This window comes from Sus scrofa, chromosome 4, assembly GCF_000003025.6.
Source record: "Sus scrofa isolate TJ Tabasco breed Duroc chromosome 4, Sscrofa11.1, whole genome shotgun sequence".
NCBI classification, from domain to species: Eukaryota; Metazoa; Chordata; class Mammalia; order Artiodactyla; family Suidae; genus Sus; species Sus scrofa.
In genome coordinates this window covers 110,225,805-110,249,687 of record NC_010446.5, presented here as the reverse complement: position 1 = coordinate 110,249,687, position 23,883 = coordinate 110,225,805, and the positions used below count along the sequence as shown (strand labels likewise).

Below are 23,883 nucleotides of genomic sequence, written 5' to 3'. Positions count from 1 at the left end.
TGTTTGTCTCTCTCTTTCCCTTTCAGACATGTGAATCATTTAGCACTATTCAACTGTAAAAAGTCAAATTACTCCTGACTTAAGGTGAGCGGTATAAACAAATTAAGGGACGGAATGAAATACACGCTCGAGATGATTTAGATAGGCAGAGAAAGGCAGGTGAAACGAAGCCACATTTGGTCAAGGTTTATAGCACAGATCAGAAGTAACATATATTTCAGTGCTATCAGCTGCTTTCAAGCTGAGTTGGTACCGAATTTGTGTCTCCAGCCCAGTAACCAAGCGGCAGAAATCAGCACTCAGGAGCAAGGGCTGTAGGAATGGAATGCATGGACGCGTAGACCAGCTCTCTTATTTACCAGCTGTGTGACCTGGGCTGAGTTCCTTAACTTCGCTGTGCTCCTAGTTCCTTTCTGTCAAATGGGAATGGGAATGGCACATGTCCCCTAGGGCTATGATGAGAATTAAATGAAATAACACCAAGAAAGGCACATAATGCCGTGCTCGCTTCTAGTAAGTGCGCAGTTCGTGGTAGCTCTTCCTATCTGTTTTTGAGTACCACTCAGCAGGTCCTTGGCAAAACGAAAGATGGAGCCAGCTGGGAGGCAAGTAAGGACTGATTTCACCTGCGAAGGCTGGCCAGCCCCTGCCTCCCGGTAGACCCTTGATGCCTCGTTTAATTTTTATAATCACCCCATAAGGTACATTGTGTTATGTCATTTTACATTCAAGTTAGGCTTAGAAATGGTGGGTTCAAAGAAAAGAAAAAGCAAAGAATGCTACTATCTAAAATTGGGCAAAACAATTGATGACTTAATGTTCTGTCCACAATTTTCCTCACCCAAGGTCAAAGTGAAAATTAGTAGGAGGTGACGCTTGATGACCCATCTAAGGATGTGAAAATGCTGGCCGGAGCTGGTTCCTGAAACACACTCCTGTTCTAGTAACAGAGTGCCTTCTCACATAGTTTCTCAATCTAGTCTTTAAGCCGCTAAACAACTCCGTTGAGAAGGGAATTGTAATGACCCCGGTTTATGGGTGGAGACGAGCCAACTCAGATAGCCAGGGAGCGACAGAGAAGCATCTAGAACTCAGCTCCTTTGATGACCATGAGCACTGGCCAGCAATCTCAGATCGTCCCACCAAATTTACAGCCACAATGGTGCCAAGCATTCAGATCCCTGCCCAGGCCATGGTATTTTCCAAGGAAGGACCCGGCCGTGCTCTCAGTGTCATGCTCAGCAGTCAGGAAAGCTTCACTCTTGGAACACACAGGAGAGGGGTGATAGTCAAGTCACCTCTTCACAGACCCCTGCCCTCCTGGTGACAGCTCTTGGTGGCCTTTCCCACTAGTGGTCCTCAGGTGGGATTAGGTCAGCTCATCCGAGAGGTTCTCATGATCTTGGGTCTGTCAAGGGGAGGGGTTGGGGCGGTGATGCCCTTCCTCCTTGTTGGTGCACAATCCGTATTTATGACATTGAATTTCACTGAACCGGATTGCAATCCCAAGAATCTCTCGTGACTCACACAAAAGCTGAACCTACTTGTGGAAGTTCAAATAACTTTTCCATATTCCTTACAGATGACTTTGAATCATCTTAGAAATTGCTCACTTGGGTGAGTTTTAAATGGAAACCTAAATTCCTTAGCTGAAGCCTGCGCTTCCCCCAGTGACCGCTTCATTGCTTTGTTACCTCATCCTCCCACCTGCCGCTAAACAGTAAGCATCTTGAGAGCCGGAAAGGTGATGTTTTTCATGCTCATGCCCCGTGTCCAGTATGTAGTGGAAGTTAGACAAGTGTTGAAGGTCTAAATGGTGGGTGGAGGGTCAGATGATGAAGGGATGGATGCCAGGACAGACCCCAAGATCTGCGGCCAGATAGGAGGATGCGGCCACAGCAGGACAGCCGCACTGTCATGAGACTCTTAGGACTTTCTTATGAGGATGTTGATGAACTCAGTGTTGGCTGAGCTCACTTGGCTGAAAATCTCAACTACTGATTGGTTTTGAAGCATAGAAATGTCAGACCTTACTTAAGCATTAGCTCATTGCTCTTCCTTGCTGCCGTTTAGTTGGCTTCGTTTTCAGCATTTCAAATAGATACGATTAACATTACGGATCCTGGCCAAACCTCCAGCTATAGGAACTGCCCAGACTGGCATCCATGCTAGGACCTGGCACCATTTCAGCCCCCAGCGCACATCAATAAACCCTGAGAGGGGTCCCTGGGCTTTTTCTCCCAACTCAGAACTCCCTGACCCAAGAACATGAATTCTGCCCCTCCAGGGACCCTCCCTTTGCTGAGAGGTCAGAGAGCTTGGAAGAGTGGACCGACTAGACAGACTGGACAGATGGCCGCAGGTAGAGCTGTGGGCAAAGCCCCAAGTTCTCTATCAATAGTGGACTTTGGCAGCAAAGCTGGTGGAGGAGGCGTTCTCTTCTCCGCCCGGCCTGCCAATCAAGCCTCTGTCTGCTCTGCTCCCTCCCCTGAGCTGACAGCCCCAGTCGTGTGAGTCATGTGGGGCCCTGGCCAGCTGCCCCACAGCTCTTCCTGCTCTGCGGCCCCACCCATGACCTGCCTCTACCTGGCTTCTTGTGATTCAAGCCTATCTGTCTGCCCTGATCCAGCTCAGGGCTGCGGGGGCCGGGAGATGGTTAGTTCTAACTCACAGAATGTGCTGCACAGAGCCAAGCTGCAATCTTCCTAGTGGTGATGCCACCTCTAGGTTCTATTTCTAGTCCTGAGGCAGTGCTGACTAAACCTATGCCATCTTCTGCACGAAGGTCCTCCAGTGTTTGAAGGCAACTTTAACGACAGCTAACACGGCCCCTTAACAGGCCCCCCTCTAGGCTGACAGTTGCCATTTCTGGCAAGGGTTCCCCGGGGTTCCTGCCTTTCAGACCCTCGCCATTCTAGATATGTTTTGGTTTGTCAAATTTACCCTCAAATATCTTTCAGAAAACTGATGAACTGACCCAGATTGAAGGAGACCAAGGAGCCAGGACAGCTAACTGCTGTGTGGGAACCTGGCTCCGGTTCCGGAAGAGAAAAGGGAGGTTAGTGAAACAATCACTGAACTTCAATAGCATCTGCAAATGAGTTAATAAGATCAAGGACCTTTTTCTGGTTTTGATCATTGTACCATGCCTGCGTCAGATGTTAACATTTGGGAAAGCTGGTGAAAGGTAAACAAGAATTCTTTTGGCAAAAAGTTTTTGTTTCTTTAGTTTTTGTTTGCCTGTTTTTTGCTTTTTAGGGCTGCGTCTGCAGCATCTGGAAGTTCCCGGGTTGGGGGTCAAATTGGAGCTGCAGCTGCCAGCCTACACCACAGCCACAGCAACGCCAGATCCAAGTCTCATCTGCAACCTACACCACAGCTCACGGCAAAGCCAGATACTTAACCCACTGAGAAAGGCGAGGGTTTGAACCTGCGTCCTCATGGATACTAGTCAGGTTCATTGCTGCCGAGCCACAAGGGGAACTCTGCAAGTTTTTTTGATAAGTTTAATATTATATCTGAATGAAAAGTTAAAAGACAGTCTTTCCAATGTGTGATTTGCATGATATCAATCCAGCTGAGCTGTATGCCTCGCAGTTGGCACGGGCTACAAGAGCATTTGCGGGAGAAGGCAGAAGCGAGGGATGCTCAGAGGTCCCGCAGGCCTGGAGCACTCTCACAGTTCTGCACTGTCGCTGCTTTTCCTTGATGGCGAGGGGCACTGGTCTGTCCACAGCCCCTGCCTGATCTGCTTCAGCTCCTCTGACTCCTCAGCGTGGAAGGGCAATACTGGGAAAGATCAGTTTGGAATCCTGAGGCTGCTCATTTCATATAATATATGCTAAATTAATATATTTCATTTAATATACGCTAAACATTTTCCTGGATACTGCCTTCCTCCCCCTCGTCAATCTACTCCATTATGCCTATGTATCAAAGCTACTTGTTAATCATCTGATCTTACCAGGAAACATTTCTGCAGCTGCAACCAACACCACAGCTGCAGCAATGCCAGATCCTTAACCCACTGTGCCACAGAGGGAACTCCCCAGGAAACATTTTGATGACATATGCTAAAATCATTTTAATCTATTGGTGAGGAACTTGATTAATGAGTTTGTTGTAATTAGTACATCTATATCAATGCCATCTAAAATTCTGTTACCTTTTTGAGGAATCAAGTCACATTGCTGCCTCCTTTTAAACTAGCATCATCTACAAATCTATAGAAATTACCCCACAAGTTGTTCTCAATCCAGGTCCCCTCTGGTTCATTCTTGCAATTAATGTTTTTGGAAGCTAAAGATTTAACGCGACATTCCCCCCCCCATAAAATGTCATCTTGGGGTTTGGGCTTCACCATTCCAGCTATCCGGATTGAGTATGAGATCTGTTACCTATCATATGACCCCCGCTAACTGTGTATTACTTACACATTTGATAAGAACACAAAGTCGCATCCACGTCACTGCAGAAGGACAGAGACCCGCTGTCTTCTGCAGGTCAGCATCAATCCATCCATCCAGATGCGTGTTAAGCTAGCTGCCAGCCCTCATACTTGTATTAGCATCTAACCTACATTTCTCTGGTTTAGCCATAAAAATATCATGAGGTGTTTTCAGTTCTGCATTTTCTTGATTATCAACCAGATAAGACAGCTGTTTAATAAGCTGTAACTTGTGTAACTTGCTTTACCAGATGGGGATTCAAGTAAGAGTTACATCCTTTTTTTATGTTTCAGAACGTGGCAGAATCCATTTGTTTCTAGGACTGCTGTAACCAACTACCACAAACTTGGTGGCTTCTAACAACAAAAACGGATTCTCTCGTAGGTCAAGAGGCCCGACCTCTGAAATCAGGAAGAATCTGTTCCAGGCCTCGCTCCTAGACTCCTGGGTCTCCGGGCAAGCCTGGCGTCCCTGACCTGCAGCTGCACCACGCCAGTCTCTGCTCCGTGGTCACGGGGCCGTCTTCCCGGGGTCTTTATGTGTCCTCCTCTCTTCTTACAAGGACGTCAGTCTTCTTAGCTTTAGGGCCTCTACCCGAATTACAAGAGGCCTACCCTAACCTAGTGTGACCTCACCTTAACTAACCACATCTTTGAGGACCCTATCCCAAATAAGGTCGCATTCTAAGGTTTCAGCTGGACAAGAATGGGGTGGGGCTGGGGTTGTGGGGGGACACTGTTCAGCCTCGTACACCAAATAAGCAAAAATCTCCATCTCCCTGCTCCCTGGGTGTCGCTGTATAGTTTGTGCAGTGCTGGGGCCACGGTGGAGGGGGGGGGGCGCAGGCTCTCTCCGCTGCTGCCACCCGTGTCACTGCTAAAAGCAGAAGGCCCCACCCAGCTCGTATGCACTAATGCCCGCAGCCCAGCTCTCTACACAGGTTCTGGAGGGTTCCCGGGCATCAAGCTTACCCTGAGAATGCACCACACGTGGGCTCCTTCCCCAAACCCTCTCGGCTGGGTTGCTTTGGCCTCAGCCACACCCTGTGCTGGAGGACAGTTGAGTCACCATTTCACACCTCCCCTCCCCCTCCCGCCCTGTTAGTTTCCCCTTTGTGGGGGAGGGGCTTGGCCATCAATTCAGATGGGACCACTTCAGCCCATCAGAGAGGATCTAGATTCAAATGAGAAGGAATTCAAATGAGAAGGAACTGATCCTGACTTTTTCTTCCAGAAGGCTCCTTGCACCTTTATAAATGTGCCCAATTGCTTCTGGCAACCCCGCTGTTCATACCAAGAAATATGGAGCAGAAGAGCCTTTGTCAAGCTCGACTTTAGGGGACAATGTCCCGTTATATCCAATTGTCAGGCTAACGGGTGCCTCACATTTACACAACGGAAAGTATCAACAGTGTGATTTTTCTAGGAACAGAGACTTCCTCCAAGGTGATTCACTGCCCCTACCTCGCTGCCGGGTGACTTGACAGGCTGGCCTACTGAGGTAGAAAAATATAAAATTCGACTTTCTAGGCACCTCATAACAAATCTAGTGCATATCTGTGCCATGAGTCAATGCCAAGTTTGCAAGTCACAAGTCAATAAATTTACCCAAATGCACATTCTTTCCCTCTTGAAAACTGCAAAACATTTCACATTTCCCTGGCTATTGGCTCCTTTCCCAAATTTCTCACAAATCATGGACAGTGACTCTGCAATTAGATCTCCCAGTTCTGAGGAGATTCATCCAAGTCCAGAGCTCACGCAACGCGCCTGCTTGCTCCCACCACGACTCTTCACTCTTCACTGAACGTGGGCTTGACACTCGTCTCCTGGAGTTGGCCTTTTACACTTTCTGGCTTGAGAAGCACTCTTCTTGAGGGAGAGACACATTGTGCATTAAACATTATGCCTCATTCTGCCACACTAAGTGTGGGGTCTGGCTCTTCCTTGATCTTTTCCTGGCTCCAAGTAATTTTCTCAAATAGGCTTTCTGGGGTCTCCGTCATCTGTGTAAGCCCCGGCTCATTTTACACGTTAGTATTCCTGACATCGGGTCTTACAGGTTTGTACCTTCTGGCATTTGTGTTTGGCCCTCTGCCCCCTCCCATTGTTATATGTGCTCTTCGCATTTCCGGACTCATTCTGTTTCCAAAGTGGTTTCTTTACGTGCCCCATTCTTCCTGCTCCACCTTCGTACTCACTGAGGTTATTAGTTTATTCCTCCTCCACAGGTATGTGTGTAGCAGTGCCTGGATGCTCTGAGCCACCAGAGAAAGAAAGAACAGACATGGTCCCCTCAGGGGGACAGACATTATTTCAGCAATTAAACAAATAAATACTAAAGTGCAATGATGAAAAGCTGTAAAGAAGAGCTACATAGAGCTCTAAGAATTTATGATTTTTTTTTTAATCTACACAAAAAGGCAAAGAAGGGATTACTGGGTTAAGATCTAAAAGATGCGCAGGAAGGATTCACTGAGGTCCAAAGGGGAGAATGAAGGAGTTCTCTGGTGGTGCAGCTGGTTAAGGATCCAGTGGTGCCACTGCTGTGGCTCTGGTTGCTGCTGTGGCACAGGTTCGATACCTGGCCCAGGAACTTCCGCATGTTGTGGGTGTGGCCAAATAAAAAAGGGAAAAGGAAAAAGCCTAATTTAAAAATGGTCAAACAATCTGAACAGACACCTCATCAAAGAAGATACTACAAGACGGTAAACAGCAAATAGCACCTGAAAAGATGCTTAACCTCCTACTCACTGGGAAACTGTAAAGTAAAACAACAATGAAATATGACTATACAGTTTATATACACATATATGTCTGTGTATGTAAGTGTATGTATATATATATGTACATATACATACATATACATATACACACACACACACACATGCACACATGTGGCCAGAATCCAAAACCACTGACAATGCCAAATGCGGGTGAGGCTATGGAGCAGCGGGAGGGCTCACACATGGCTGGCGGAAACACGAAATGGTCCAGCTACTTTGGAAGACAGCTTGGCTGTTTCCTACAAAACTAAACATACTCTTGCCATAGGATCCAGCAATCGTACCCCTTGGTACTTACCCAAAAGAGTTGAAGACTGTCTGCACACACGTGCACGCACACACACATGCACACACAATGTTTATGGCAGCTTAATTCATAATTGCCAAACCTTGGAAGCAACTAAGATGTCCTTCAGTAGGTGGGTAGATACGTAAACTGTGGCACAAGCAAACAATGGAATGTTATTCGGCACTAAAAGGAAATGAGCTAGCAAGCCCTGAAAAGGCGTGGGGAGACCCTACAAAAGCATATTGCTAAGGAAAAGAAGCCAACCTGAAAAGCTTACATCTATATCATTCCAGATTTATGACATTCTAGAAAAGGCCAAACTATGGAGGTGATAAAAAAAAAATCACTGGTCGCCAGGGGTTTGGAGGGAAAAAGGGATGAACAGGTAGGCCAGTAGGGATGCTTGGGAAAGTGAAAATACTGTGTACAACACTGTAAGGTTAGATACATTTTCCCAAACTCACAGAATGTACAACAAAAAGAGTGAAACATAATATAAACTATGTGCTTTGCTTGTTCATGATAGATCAGTGTCGTTCATGGATGACAGCAAAGGCACACACTGGTGTAGGATGTTGATGGTGGAGGAGGTCTTTCTGCTCAATTTTGCTATGAACCTAAAAGTGTTCCCCCCAAAAAATTGCTTATTAGCTTTTTTTTAAGGGGGAGATGGGTGAGTGGAGAGGAGGAAACTTCCAGGAAGATGCTAGCTCATACAAAGACCCTGTGGCACAGAGAAACTTAGTGATTATGCAGGACTGAAGGCCCCTATGGGTAGAGCAAGTGAGATGGAATTGATGGAGATGAAGGGACAGGTGAGAGCCAGGCTCCTCAGGGTTCAAGCGGTTCTTCTTTATTCTGAAAGCACCAGGAAGCCATCGAGTGAGTTTAGGGATGTAGAGGCGGGGTAGGGACAACAGAAATGCAATCAGATTTGTGTTTCGAGACAATCCCTCTGGCTAGAATGAGGAGCATGGGAAGGCATGAGAACTCTGGAAGGGACCAGAGCTGACATGAGAAGGCCAGTTGAGAAGCTGCTGCTGTAACCCAAATGAAAGACAAAGGCAGCCTGAGCAAGAGCAGGTGATGTGAGAATGGGAAGAAAGGCAAGTCAGACAAAGGATGGAAAATGGACAGCCCTTGGAAGGAGATGAAACGTAGGTGAGGAAGGGGCAGTGGCAGGGCCAGCAGGCTTCCTTGGGTAATCTTGATTGTATAATGCGGACTGGAGTCCTTGGAGATGTCTGTCCCTCTTTAGCCATAGTCTCCTTTAAAGCTTCTGACTCGTGCAAATTCCCCAACTTGTTGAAATCTGCTTTCCCTAAACCAAGGGAACATGACTAAACATATCCCACGAGCACAGGTCCCTGTTATGCCACAAAGGGCCCCTTGATGAAGTGACTTCCTTCTCCCTGGGTCACTTCTACTTCACACCAATATGCACACAGGTTTTGGAATCAGGTCCAACAAAAGGGCTCACCTTATTTCTCCTGCTTTCAGGGTTCGTGAAGCAAATTAAACATTCTTGGGTCATCTGCAGACCGTGGTCATCCTACTTAGATCGTTCTTACCACGTACCAGGCACTATTCTAAGAGCATCTTTAGTCCATTCCCTCCTCTCAACAACCCTAGGAGTGCGTGCAGTTATCATCTTCATCATACAGATGGGGAACCTGAGTCACCACGAGGCTAACCAATCTGTCTCTGTTCACCCAACCGGGATTTGAGCTCTGGCTCTGAAGTCCACGCTCTTAGGTGTTCCTGGAACTGCCTCTCAAATGCGGTCTTTCCATAGACTACGGCAAACTAGCACTAGAGAGAGCGAGCCTTTTGCCTCTTGGGTCAGAAGTGGAGAAGTGGGAAGTCTGCAGGTGCCTATTCCGAGGGGAGAAGAACAAAGCTGACCTGCAGAGCCAACTGAAATGGAGACACAGGGAGGGACAGATAGAGACAGAGATAAAAGCGGCAGAGCAGCAGGCAGAGAGAAAGCAGAGACAGTTAAAGAGATCTGAACCGTCTGCGGGAAACCACAGCAGCCAAAACATGAGAAACAGTCGAGGCCAGCATCTCTCAGTGCTGGCCCTTCCCGGATTCTCCGGAGGTGGATGGCAATGTGCTGGTGGCACGAGGAAAGCAAAAGGTGAACATCCACATCCTGAAACATACAGCTCGGAGCCAGGTAACGGGGGGGAGCTGGCAACACCTTGAAGAATGTGATAAAGACCAAGATGGGCACCTTGGCCAGGCATTGTCTGATGCTATGGTTCTTTTCTTTCTTTTTTTCTTTCTTTTTTTTTTTCCCTTGGTTTTTAGGGCAGCACCCGCAGCATATGGAATATTCCCAGGCTAGGGCTGAAAGGGAGCTACAGCTGCTGGCCTACACCACAGCCACAGCAACGCAGAATCCCAGCCGTGTCTGCAACCCACACCACAGCTCACAGCAACACCGGATCCCTGACCCACAGAGCGAGGCCGGGCATTGAACCCGCATCCTCATGGATACCAGTTGGATTCGTTTCTGCTAAGCCACAACGGGAACTCCCCAGCATGGTTCTTAATCAAGAGAGCATATCGGGTCTCTGGGAATGCTTTCAAATTTCTGCTAAAAGTCTTAACAGAAGCCCTTGGAATGGAACTGATTCTAGGCATCCGTATTTTTTAAAAGCTTCTCAGATGATTCTGATAGGGGTCCTTGGTTAAGACCTACTAAAGACAGACAGCTGATGCTCATAAGAGGGCTCTTGATGGGATATTTACCAGGTGCTTGAGAGAGTAAAAATGAAGTCCCTGAACTCTGAAGTCAGCCTGGGGGTCCTGGGAGTGATAGGACTTTGAGGAAGCTTGGGCCAGAGGCTTTCAACTTAGCCACCTGGACTCCAAGTGAGTCAACTGTGTCCCACGAGGCAGAAATGGCCACTGTGAGACCGACCAGAGATGAGACCAGGGACACTGGGGTCTCCCCCAAAGGAGGCCTGGGTCCCAGAGAAGCTCAAGGGCGTCTCAACACTCCCTTCACCAGGAGGGTGTCTCTGACGCTGTACATTTAAGTGTCAAATGGCAACTTCCAGACTGAACGCGGGTAATACTGGGATGAACATAGAGGGTTCGAAGGATAAAGAGTTAAAATGACATTTCACCAGTTACTATATTATATCAATGTATTTATTATATTATATCATATATATATATCATGTACTATACTATATCAATGCCAGTTACTGTGATTACATCAACACCCCCTACTTGAGTATTTCTTTTGTCTTAGAACAAAAACAATCCCGCCACCTGGCAAGACTCTCAGGGAAAAAAAAGGAAAGAGGAAGCCATTGCCAGGGAGTGGCCATCTCACAACAGATGCAGCAGCATCGTATAGAAGGAAAGCAATGACGGGATGAACGTGACATTGGTTACCATGGTTACAGCCTGAACAGAGACATGCAGGGAGGGTGTGTGTGGGAGAGGTGATTAGGGATGCTTTTGCTTTGAGTGTTAAGTCTGTGGGTACTTAAGCCATTATCAAAATAGCGAGCAAACTAACCAAATAAACAAAGAGATGTGGCCATGACTGGAATAATGACGCGTGTGTTATTAAATAAGAGTTACGATTAACCCAACTCCAGGCACCTAAGGGCTAATCTAAAAATAAATTAAAATGCATATTTAAGAGGGAAAGAAATCACCTGCAAACAACCCCACCACCCACAGCGTGACCACTGTTAACATTTTGCTTCCCAGGCCTTTCTGCACATCCGTTTTTTTTTTTTTAACACCATATTGTAGCCATGATTTTTTTGTGTCCTCCTCTTTTTCTTAAACTCATAGACTTAATTTTTTTTAGTGCAGTGTTACCAAAACCAAGCAGAATGTACAGACATCCTTCTTTTCTTACATAACATTAAGGCATATACATATTTTCATTAAAAGCTTCTCAGGAGCAAAACTTTGTACCATCAAGATGTTTCCTTAAATGGATGTATACGGTTTATTTAGCCTGACCGGCCACGGGAGGGCTGGCCATCGGGCTGTTTCCCGTTTTTCCGTGGTGTTAAGTAAAGTAGTGATGCACATCTTAGTGTATAAATTCCACCTCCACACACATATGTGGCATTATTTTTTAGGTCAGATCATTAGAATTCTTAGATGAACAAATATGAATATTTAAGGCCTTTACTATTATTTTACCAAACTGCCAACTTATTTTCCAGAAATCTTAGGCACATGTGCACTTTTGTCAGAAGAACAGGAAAGGATAGACCCTCTGCCCTCTTACCTGGGGGCAGCCGCACCCCCACACGCCCTCGCCCAATCCCCGGAATCTCTGTGGAGGTCACCTTACAAGGCAAAGGGGTACTGAGGCTGCTCGCCAGCTGATCTTGAGATGGGGAGAATATCCTGCATTATCGTGAGGAGCTCAAATATACTGACGAGCATCCTTAAAAATGGAAGAGGGAGACAAAAGAGAACCAGAAAGACATCTGGGTGAGAACACCCCATGCCACGTTGCTGGCTTTGAAGGAGGAACGGACCAGGAGGCAAAGATCGATGTCTAGAAGCCAGAAAGGGCCGGGAAGTGGATTCTCCCCTAAAGCCCCTGCAGGGAACACAGCCCTGCCGCCACCCTGATCTTAGCCGCTGAGACCGAGTGGGACTTGCGACTAGAGAGCTGTGCGGGGATGCATTTGGGTTGTCTGAAGCCCCTGCCTTTGTGGTTACTTGTTTTCCCAGCAATAGGAAACTCACTGGGTAACTTCTTTTTGTTTCATTCTAATAGCATTTATTGACTGTTTTAATTTGTATTACTTTTTTTTTCCTTTCGGGGGCTGCACCTGTGGCATATGGAAATTCCCAGGCTAGAGGTCGAATTGCAGCTAGAGCTGCTGAGTCTACACCACCACCACAAAAATGCAGGATCCAAGCCGCGTCTGTGACCTACCTCACAGCTCACGGCAACACCAGATCCTCAACCCACTGAGCCAGGCCAGGGATAGAACCCACTTCATCACAGAGACAACATTAGGTCCTTAACCCACTGAGCCACAACAGGAACTCCAACTTGTATTGCTTTGATTTGGGGAGTAGAACATATCTTTTGTTCTGTCTTCCCAGAAAAGACTCTTCTGGGAAGTGCTCTTACTCTTCCTTCTAAACATATCGTCCAAAAACCTGGATACTTGAGACAAGCTTAGCCATTCAGAGCCTTTCTTTGCAATTAAAAAAAATTTTGTCTGTCTTTTTGCCTTTTCTAGGGCCACTCCCGTGGCATATGGAGGTTCCCAGGCTAGAGGTCGAATCAGAGCTGTAGCCACCAGCGCACGCCAGAGCCACAGCAACGCGGGATCCGAGCCGCGTCTGCAACCTACACCACAGCTCACGGCAACGCCGGATCCTTAACCCACTGAGCAAGGCCAGGGATCGAACCCGCAACCTCATGGTTCCTAGTTGGATTCGTTCACCACTGAGCCACGACGGGAACTCCATGCAATTTAAAAATTTTAATTTTAGAGAAAGAGAAAACAAGCCCCATCCTTCCACGTTGGTGCAGAGGAGAGGTGAGTCACAGCGGCCACCAGGGGCAGGTCTCTGCCATTCACGTGAAACCTGTCAGAGAGAAGGATGCTGACAGGCAGAAGAAAGCAAGAAATATGGGCAGCAGGGAGAAACTCAGCAATTTTGGTCACTGAGATGGACTGCACCCCTGCCCTGCTCTGCTGTGTGCCCCTTCCAAGAGATGTTGCTTTTGCAGAAATTAGTTTGAGCTGTGTTTCTGTCACTTGACTAAAATAACCTTCATACAAAAATCGGAACGTAAACTGGGGTGTGGAAATTGAGGAGCCCCCAAATGGCCGAATCAAGGTTGGTTCGCATGCCGTGAGCACCCACAGATCCCAGGCTGGGGAAACTGCCTTCCCCATTTTTATGCCATCAAGGAGTTGCTTCACATGTTTTCCAGTGGCTCTTGGAACTTAGATCCTGTGCCATTCAGACTTATACTTTGGGAGATGTGGCATGAAATATCAGGATAATAGGAAGTGCCAGTAATTCTTGCAGCCTCAGGTAGGGTGTTGTGAGAGAAAGAGAAGATGCAGACAGAAGTAGCACGCATTCAAGGAGTTGCTCAACAGACAAATACGGTTTTTCGTTTGTTTTTTTTTTTCCTTTTTGGGGCAGCACCCCGTGGCATATGGAAGTCCCCAGCTTGAATCAGAGCCACAGCTGCCGGCCTACACCACAGCCCAAGCAACTCGGGATCCAAGCTGCATCTGTGAACTACACCATAGCTCACAGCAACGCCAGATCCCCAACCCACTGAGCAAGGCCAGGGATCGAACCCGCATCCTCATGGATACTGGTCAGACTCGGTTTTGCTCTGTCACAATGGGAACTCCCAGATACAGCTTTAAGAGCGGTCCTGTTGCTAGCTGGCAGTCCCAAATGGCCAAGGTCACAGAGTCACGCCCTTTGCTCAACAGCAAAAGCCGAATGCTTGGCCCCGCACCAAAGGTTCTGCACTGATGAAGAAGCCACAGAAACCTAGAGATTGGAATGATGATACTTGAGAAGGACCACAACCAGCCGAGCACCTCGTGTTTACACTCCTCGCCTCAGGAGGCACGGCCAACCTCTCCCCACCCCAGCCCACCCCAGTGTGCCAGGCAAGTCCCAGAGCAGGGACAACGTGCAGGGCAGGACAGCCATGCTTCCCTCTCCCCCTTTCCCGCTGAGCCTCAGGAGAGGGGCAGGGCTTCCGGAGCTGCAGTAAGAGGCTGGGGTCGTGTGAACAAGAGTCCCATATGCCCCTCATGCCTCACAGCTTTCTGGGCTTGGTTATTGGCCAACAGAGACCCCCCACCACCACCCGAAGGAAACTCACAGTCAAATGACCTCAGTTTTCAAGTTTGAACTGCTCAAAAAGCCCACATCTGCCACACTGGGTGTGTGATTGCTCAACCCCCAAGGGAGTTACTTTTCAAACTTTCCTGATGATAAGCATCACCTGGGGTGATGGTTAAACAATACAGGCTCCCAAGCTGCTCCCCCCCGCAGAGTCAGTGGATCTGGAGAGTGAATGAGAATTCTCAACAAATTTCCCCAAAGATTTCTATCATCCAGCAGGTTTGGGAAGCTCCATCATGAGGTCATTTCCAGGTAGCTAGACCTGCAGGAAGCATTTTGTAAGGCAGGAGAGCCCAGCGTGGAGGGAACTTCCCCACTGCCCTGCTAACAAGAAGTCTTGTGGATGTGGCCAAGGGCAGCACTCCCAACAGGCAAAACCTGGAGAGTCAGACTGGCGACCAGAGGACTCAGTCCTTGCCAAACTGCCGTGATAGTCACCAGCCACAGCCCTGACCGCACCACTCCTGTCCAGCTGGAAGTGGTTTAAATGCTGGGCCAGCGACCACTGTGTATTGCCTCTTTTTCACCCATTTTCAACAGCAGCATTTATGAAAGCTACCTTGTTTCCCACGAGCATTGTACACGAGGTGTGCTGGAGGTGGCTGGTGGTTGTAATCACCATAAAGCCAGTGAGGGCAAGAGCATGGGGAGCCGCAAGAAGACTTGACCAAAAGGAATAGACCTACTCGGGAATCCTAAACTTGAACTTGCTGTTAAGTGGCCCTCCAAGTTAATCCTTTGAGCACCCCTCCAATCCACACCCGAATGCACTCACTTTCTCTAAATATGTAGAAATAACATCCACATGCATTCAATGCTCACTGTGACAAGAGGCGCTGGTGAAGTGCCTTATGTGCATCAGCTCATTCAAGCCTCCCCAAAGGGGCTGCTATTATGTAGGTGCTATTCTTACCATTCCTCAGTTTACAGATGTGGATGCAGAAACCTGCCCCAAATTGTACAGCTATTAAGTCATGGAGCCAAGATCTGAACACAGGCAGCCTCCAGAGCCTGAGCTCTTAACATCCCTCTAGGATGCCTCGCCAGTGAAAGCGAAACATACGAGACGGAGGAAAATAAAAGGACACAGTCACATTCCAAAAGAAGATAAACATTTCCATGGATAAGAAACAGAAAAGACAAAGAAGATAAAGGTGAAGGAAGGCTGCCAACAGAAGCAAACAACAGGAGATAAACTCCCTTCTGGTGCAAAGGAAATAGTCGAGCAAGATGAAAATGATTGTAAAAGAAGCATGTTAACAATCCTCAAAAGATGCGGGAAGAAATGAACAAGAGGAAGTGAAGATGGAAGAGGAACAATTAGAAACCCTGGGAATGAAAAAGTCACAGGCTTGTAATAAAAACTGAACATGTAGGGGAAGCTCTGGACCAAATAGAGTTGGAAGACGGAGTGGAGGAATTCACCCAGAGCTCGCACAGAGGCTTTTTTCGAAACCGAAAATAACGAAAGGTAATTGTAAGACGTGGAAAAACAGTCTGAGCGCCTCCATCCAAGAGGAGGTTCCAAAGACAGGGTTCGAGCAAACAGTAGAGAAGACAAAGAGAGAACAGTCAAGAATGCTCCGGAATTCTCCGACAGAAAGTGCCCATTGAATGCCGAGTAGAATAAAAAAATAAATCCACACTTACATATGCTGGTCTAAAGCTGTAAGACCACCAAGAGTTCTACTATTTTCAACCAAATGAATCTTAGTTAATGGAATGATGAGGTCGACAATTTGTCATTAACTTTTTGCATGTTTCCTTTGGGGGAAACCGGTTTTGTTTGTTTACCTTCTGGGTCCCATGGGGTTGGTTGTTTATTTCTTTTAGCTATTCAGTATTTCGGAACCAAATTTCCATTCTGCCAATCCCAATCCTCCCTTCCCCCCCCCCCACCCCCCGACCCCTCGCTCCAGTAAAGGCTTCCCCATCTTCACACACTGCCGAGCTAAGGATTTCAGTATCATCAGCTTCTCCGGATTTCACGCCCCAACACCCCAGCAGCCACCCAATCCCAGCAGTTCTACCTTTGCACGTATCACTCAGATCCATCCGCATACTTTTTTTTTTCCTCTTCTTTGGCCACCCTGAATCATACGGAGTTCCCAGGCCAGGGATCACATCCAAGCCGAAACTGCCACCTAGGCTGCAGCAGTACCCACCCCAACCCTTAACCCACAGGGCCAGGCTGGGGATCCAACCTGTGTCCCTGTGCTCCAGAGATGCCACTGACCCCGTTGTGCCACACGGGGAACTCCTGTCTCCGAACTTTAACAATGATTAACCCACGGCAGGCAATACTCTTGTTTGCTGCTAAATGCAATTTGGAACAAGTTTTCTGGAAGGACGTTTGGAAATACAGTTCATGAATAAAATATTTCTACTCTTTGACCCATCAATTGCCTTATGAATAAGGGACGGGTGGGGGGAGGGGCGAGTAAAAAATAAGAACAAAGACGCTTTTTCAAAGAACATTTACGACTATGACATGTTTTAAAAAATATTTCTACGATGGGGTGTTGCTTAGAATATAATGTTAAATAAGAAATGATAGCAAATGTTTATATACAGTATGATTCTAACATCATTAAGACATATGTCAAATTCAGTGATTACATAAAATTAAACATAATCAATAGGCAGTCATTCTTTCCACCCTCATTCTCAAACCACCGCCCTTCACGGGTCCCTTCTTGAGAATGAGGTGGGTGCGGTTAGGAAGTGACAGCCTCAAGGTCATTTGTGGCTTTTCTAGTTCAGTGCACAGAATGCTGAGTGCAGTGCAATTTTCAGCATCTTTATCCTGTACATTCTAGGACAATACAGACTCCTTCCCAGTTGCTGTTTCCCATCATTTTCACAATAATGCAGCCCCACACTTAATACAATTTTTCTCCCTGCACAGAGTCACATGCAGGCAGGATTTTAATGCATGTGTATATCTACATAGAAAAAAAAATATGTAAAGGAAACACACCAAAATGTTAATAGTATTTAGCTCTGTAGGACGGAAGTTTATTGATTCTAACATGCTCCTGTATCTTTAAATATTTTTAAAAATGTAACTGCCAATAGCTGCTTACCATTCCACCACATGGATACATTCCAACTTATTTCATCAAACCCCCTTCTCCAACACCTCCGAGAATCTGCTACGTTCCACTATTGAGGGCAATGGGAAGGTGAATATCCTGCTGCCCACATCTCTGTGCCAGCTGAGTCCTGCAGAAGTACAGGGGTGTGAACCCAAACACTTCCTGCCTTTCCAAGCATTTCCTCCTTAGTAGAGGAGAGCAGGCACTTAGAGAAACAACTACAATGTGAGACTTGGTGGGGTTAGTGCCTCATCGGAGGAGCGGATTCCAATCCAGGCAGGGGGCATGCTGCCTGGAGGAGGGGGCCTTTGAGCCAGGCCCCTTGGAAGGGAGCTGGGAAGGGAGAGCTCATTTTCCTGGTGGCCACAGAGAGATGACCTCAGTGAGCTACTCCGTTGGCCTGTGCCCCAGAGCCCAAGAACCCGCTCCCCCGTGTCAGGGCCTTTTGGGGACCTGGTCACCCTCATCAGGGAACAGGAACGTCCCCTCCCTTCTACGGAAGACTGCTGGTTTCCCATCCTCCTTCCAGACCCACGGAGTCCACTCTGCCAGGGTGGGGACCGTCTCCACGCCCTCCCCCTCCTCGTCCCTCTGTCCCCCAGGAAGCAGGACAGAGGGGCTATTCCCTGACAATCCGAGCCACAGGGCAGGCCCACAGGCTCTGGGACCTCGGCGCTTAGCACCTCCTGCCAAACGCGGGCTCCTGGGGTCAAAGGAATGTTGAGCAATCTTTGGAATTTTTCAGCGAGAAACAAGCACTTTCAAATTCCGTTCTGGCCTCCTGAGCCGGGCACGCTGCCCACAGCAGTCTGGAGCCCCAAGTCTTCCTGAGCAGGCATCTGGGAGCGCTGGGGGACTTTACAGGGTTTGTTTTCTCCTCCTGCTGGCCAGGCTATAGGACACCATTACCATGAGGTCATGGAGCCCTGCCCCACTGCGTCCATCCATCCAGGGCAAGGCAGCCGGGATCCTGCAGCCGGGGCTGGCTCCACGTGCCAGGGGACCAGCGGGGTTCCCAAGGCGGAGGGGCAGAGCCCAGACCGCAGCCCTCAGGACCTCCCTGCCCCTTCACTGCCAGGTCTCGTCCCCTACCCCAGGGCCCGACCTCTGCCAAGGGCCTCAGGGCCACACTGTGTGCAACTTCCTGGGGCCCTCGGGGCCATGCGGAGAGCTCGGTTTGGACTTGCTTGAAATAACTGACCCGTGGCTTGCAACTAGTTCTCAGCTCAAACAGCTCTTGCAGGGGTGCCTTCCTGACACCCCCCCTCCCCCCTGCAACCATTTGCACAGCATCAAGTTTCCCCATTACGAATATACACGGCTCCCTGTGCCCTCCTTCGGAGCTCTTGCCCCTGTGGTGAATGACAATTGTTTGTGTATTTGCTCAACATCTGTCTCACCAACAGACAGCATGTTCCTTGTGGGCACCAGCCCTCTGGGTCATGTTCACTGCTGTATCCCCAGGAACGAGCTCAGCGCTTGATACAAAGTAGGTACTTTATGGATTTTGTTATGCCAAGCAAGTTTTCCCAAGGAGGTATAAGGATTCTGCCCCCAAAGGTGCCCCTCCCAAGATATGAACTCTTCTGGGATCTTGTGCCAGATTTGATGGGACCTCAGCTTAGCCCCACTTGGAGCCTCGGTTCCCCTGGGTCCCGGCTCCCCTACTCAGAGCCTCATCTACATCCAGGGAGTCAGGACACCAAAGGGTCATTGTTTGATTGGAATTAAAGCTCCTTTGTCTGTGAGCAGAATGCAAGTCTCCTGGCAAGGGGGACCTGACCTGGTGAGGGTGACTTCTGCAGACACCAGCTGTGTCAACAGCACCCCCTTGCCCCCCTATGTCAGGTTCCTCTGTCATCCTGGCTCTGGGGTGGTCCTGACTCGATCTGCACCCCTCTCATTTATCTTAGGTTTATGTAAGTTTCAAAAATTCTCAAAGCCCATCACACTGTTATTTTATCTGTGCTTCTCAACAGGATTCAAGGGTGGAGGCACGAGCCTTCCTGTTTTACAGAAGAGAAAACTGTCACTGAGGAGAGACCTTCTTGAGATCATGGCTGGGAAACATGGGTTAGGGGTCTGGCTCCAAGGGGTGCGGGTAGGGATGGGGTAGGGACTAGAGGGTGGGAGTTCGGGACCCAGGGAAGGAGGGAACCCAGGCCAGGCACCTGCGGCAAGAATGCAGACATCTCAGAAGGAACTGGAAACCAGACAGAGCCTACATGTTCTGATCAGAACCCTGCTCTGCATAAACCAAACCATTTTTATAATTCTTGTGTCTTCTGAGTAAATTTCTCTGAATTGCTCCCGGAATAGCAAAGAGCAAAAACTCAAGAAAGTTCCAGTGGCCCTCAGCTCTGCAGAGAGAAGCCAAAGGGACGGGTTTGTATCTGTGCTTGTGCCGGAGTGTTGAAAAGGGCAGCCCCCCCCCCCCAGGGCAGAGGAATCACAAAGGGGAGGGGCCCGAGGGGACAGGGAGCCATTATTTTCACTGTCACCCCCACCCTGACCCCAGGCACACGCAGAGGATGAGAAAAAACTTGGGTTTTCCTCTCGATAGAAGTAGTTGCTTGCCTTAATCCTCTCATAAGGTGGTTGTGCGGTTCCATCATTCATAACGAATACTTATTCAGTTCTAAGTGCCTGGGAGACATCAGAGGACAGAACAAAGACAGTCACCCTTGTGCGGCTTGTGTTGTCGCAAGAGAAGACAGAACCCAGGCGTTAAACAAGAAATCGGTGACTTACAGGGTTTGCTGGAAGGTGTTACGTACCGCGGGTCCAGGGTAAGGGGTCAGGGGGTGCTGGGTTGGGGTGTGTAGCCATGTCAACTGCAGGGCTCAAGGTGGACTTCAGAGGGAAGGGGAGATGGCGGGGGTGTCAGAGAACGTGCACCCCAGGCAGCGAGAGACCACGCCCAAAGGGCTGATGAGCAGGAGTTGGCCAGTGAGGCTGGGATGGGGGAGTGGCGGGGAGAGCGGTGGGAGCAGAGGTCAGAGAGGTGAAGGGGTGGGCAGCCTTGCTGGCCATCATCACTTGGGTCAGTGAAAGAGGGAGCCATGGATGGTTTGATTCCTCTGGCTACAGAGGTGAGAAAAAACTGAAGGACCAATGAGAGACAGGATGGGAAGCCAATGTGATGACCCAAGGGAGGGGTCATGGCCCCTTGGACCTGGGTGCAGTGATAGGAGGGGATGGGGTGATGGATAAAGCAGAGATAATCGGACTTGCTGATCGTTTTGGTGAGAGATGTGAGAGAAAGAGGAGTTTAAGGGTGACTCCACAGTTTTTGGCTCGAGCTCCTGGAAGGACGGTGTTGCCATTAACTGAGATCATGCCTGTTTTTATAGCTCCTGCCCAGCCAGTCTGGACCGGGTCCTGGGCCATCTACTTCGCACCATGATCCAAATCAATCCTTACAACCCCAAGAGGGTACCTAACCCACCATGGTCACTGAGGAAGTGGCATAGATGCCCCAGGCTGATGTGACCCCAGGACACCGGTCCCCTTGCTTCACATGACCTTGGCTGGCCCTGCACTTTGCTCCCTCTTTCCCCTACATCAAGCTGCCCCACAGCTACAGCTCAGCCCGATGTTTTACAGATATGCTGGGACCTCTTTGGGATACACTTTAAAACTCCTTATTTGGGTATGGGAAATTAAGGAGGGGAGCAACCAAGACTAGGATGTTTGGGGACTTCCTCAGAGGCCTGGGGCCGACAGGTGGGCCATGAGTCAAGGAGGCGACAGGTGGGAGAGAGCGTGGGGGGACTCCGCAGCTGGCTCCAAAAATTGCGGCATTCTTGTAAACACAGTCATCTCTGAAACATCCCTTCCCGCCATCACGGCGGCCACACTGGAGGGATTTCTCTGCCCTTCCAGATCACCAGATACACAGGCAAAGCACGAGGACTCAGAGGGTGCACCCTCATCGCGCTCAGATTTGGGGGCAGTGCATGCGTGTGTGTGTCTAGGGAGGGGGGTTGGAAGGGTGAAATCTGCTGGCACAGGCATGACCTCGGGAGTCTGAACACCACGATTGCAGCCTAGGAACACCCTAGACCTCCTCCTTTCAAGGGCGACTTCAAGAAAGGTACATGGGGAGTTCCTGTTGTGGCTCAGCAGGTGAAGAACCTGACCAGTATCCATGGAGGCGGGCTCAATCCCTGGCCTCGCTCAGTGGATTGCCACAAGCTGCAGCAAAGGTCGCTGATGCAGCTTCTATCTGGCGTTACTGCGACGTAGGCCCCTGGCCGCTGCTCCAATTTGATCCCTAGTCTGGGAACCTCCATATGCCACAGGTGCAGCCCTAAGGGCGGCGGGGAGGACCCAGAGTAGTTTCTCCTGTATATCAGAGCAGAGCTCTGCCATCCAGCACCTGGTCCTGTGCAAAAGTTTCAGCTCCAGGCTCTAACAGCCGCCTTTGCAAGAAGCCCCTGCTGGGGTTCCGGCTTGGATTCTGGATTCCCCGCTAGAGCTGTGCTAAGAAATTGGACATGAAACCCTGCTACGTGCTCAAGTCACAACAGAGACTTTTAACATACATAAGCACTTACTCCGTGCCAGGCGCTTTCTCGCTCTCCCTCGCTTTCTTTCTCACGCACGCGCACGCACGCGTGCGCACGCACACGCCCGCATACACGCACGCACGCCCGCTCGCACGCACACACCTGCTTTATTTCTTCTAACTGTGGAGTAGGGGTCATCCCGATTGAACAAAACAGAAGCTCAGAGAAGGCAAGAGAATTTCCGAGGCCACACAGCTGGGGTACCTGATTGTACCCTCAGCTGCCTGACCAAAGCTCCCGCGGCCCCAGGGTTTTGACGTCTCCGGCACCTGTACCTCAGCCCCCCTCCAGCGATTCTGGGCAGCCTGCCTTTCCTACCCGAGGCCTTGCCCTCTGAGCTTCCCAGCCATCCCGGATGGGCTAAGCCTGCAGGGATGGCCTAAGCCTTGGGAATGGGAAGGGAGGGGGTCGGGCTGACACATCTTGGGAATTTTTCTGACTTCCCCGTCCTTTGGGGCAGAAAGCGGACAAGGACTGGGCATGCGGGCAAGGACGGGGCGTCTCCATCTTTAGGAGGGGGCCCTGGGGCTCAATGGTGTGACCTCCATCCCTTCTGACATCCTAAGACCTACTGTCTCCCCGTCTCACCCCCAAGCCCTGCTCCAAAGCAGGGCACCTGTCTCCCAGGGCTCACTTCCAGCAGGCAGGACCCTGGATGTTTCTACTGGCCCCACTGCTGGGACTCCTTTCCCACTCCCCCGAGTGTCTCCCTTCTGCTCAGGCCCCCGGACTCTACCCAGCATCTTAGGCCCATTCCTCCCAGCAGAGAAGAAAAGACAGTTTTGCTTGGTGCCTGGGACCCATGTGCCACCTGCCTGCTTGATATGGGCCTGTAGAGAAGGATGGAATTGCTAGAAGAGGGCTGTCTGACCACACACAGGGACGCTTGGTAGAGTCTGCTCCTGACTTTGCTAAAACTTCAGGCAGATTCGGGCTGCAGAACCTCAGAAACCAATTCCGAGATGTTTGGAGCCCCAAATTCCCAGCGCTGAGGGATGACGCCTGAGACCCTCTCTGAGCCTTGGCCTTGGTGGAGACCCTGAGTGCCGCCAGGCATCTGGGGCACAGCCAGCCCAGCACCTTCCCGGCTTACCACGTGGCTGGCTCTCCCCAGAGCTGGGTGTCCCCCCTGCTACGTGTCTTCCCAAACTGCCAGCGACCGCTCCATCAGTCCGGAGCAGAGTCTGCTCAGATTGCATCCAAGCTGGGAAGAGTGGGGGGATTTTCACAGGCACAGGCCCTCGTGGAGGCCAGAGATGGAGCCCTGACCAGGGGCGGGGCGGGCACACAGATAGGCTCTGTTGGCCCCGGGAGGGAAGCTGGAGAACAGTGGGCAGTGCCAACCCTGTTGTTTGCAAATAAACAACCTCCGGCTCGGGGCCGGGGTGGGGGGTGGGAACAGCTTATCTTTGTCCGGTTGGTGCCGATGTGGTTCTGGCAGCCCCCCCACGCCCCTCACCCCACCCCTCAGCCGCTAAGGTTCTCCTTTCCTTGCTCACTGCAGTGGTGGAACTGGGGAAGGTGAGGCAGGAGGCCCCTGGTCCCCAGAAGAGGATGCGGTTCTGACCCCTGGGTTCTCTCAGATGTGACCCCTCTTACCTAGTGGTCTCGGGAAGGCGCATTTAGGGTCACAGGCCCCATGGCCATCCCCACTGGCCTGAGCCTCCATCTCTACCTCAGCACATTTTCTAGGCCCTTCTCTCTGCCTAGCAACTGGACTGCTACTCTGTGCCCTGTGCTGTCCAAACCCTGGAGTTTCAGGGAGCCTTGGTGTGTGGTAGGGAAGCCCAGTCCAGAG

General features: G+C 49.7%; 1 long non-coding RNA gene across 2 annotated transcripts in view; it reads right to left on the bottom strand.

Moving 5' to 3' along the window:
• Positions 1-23,360, bottom strand: part of LOC102165594 — a 41,882-nt gene extending 18,522 nt beyond the window's left edge. The window contains exon 1 of one of the 2 annotated variants that reach the window (XR_002343517.1): positions 23,179-23,360. This is a non-coding gene — a long non-coding RNA (uncharacterized LOC102165594). Of the gene's footprint in view, positions 1-16,446; positions 16,827-23,178 lie in introns of those variants that run through there. The other variant, XR_002343515.1, reaches the window with a different exon arrangement.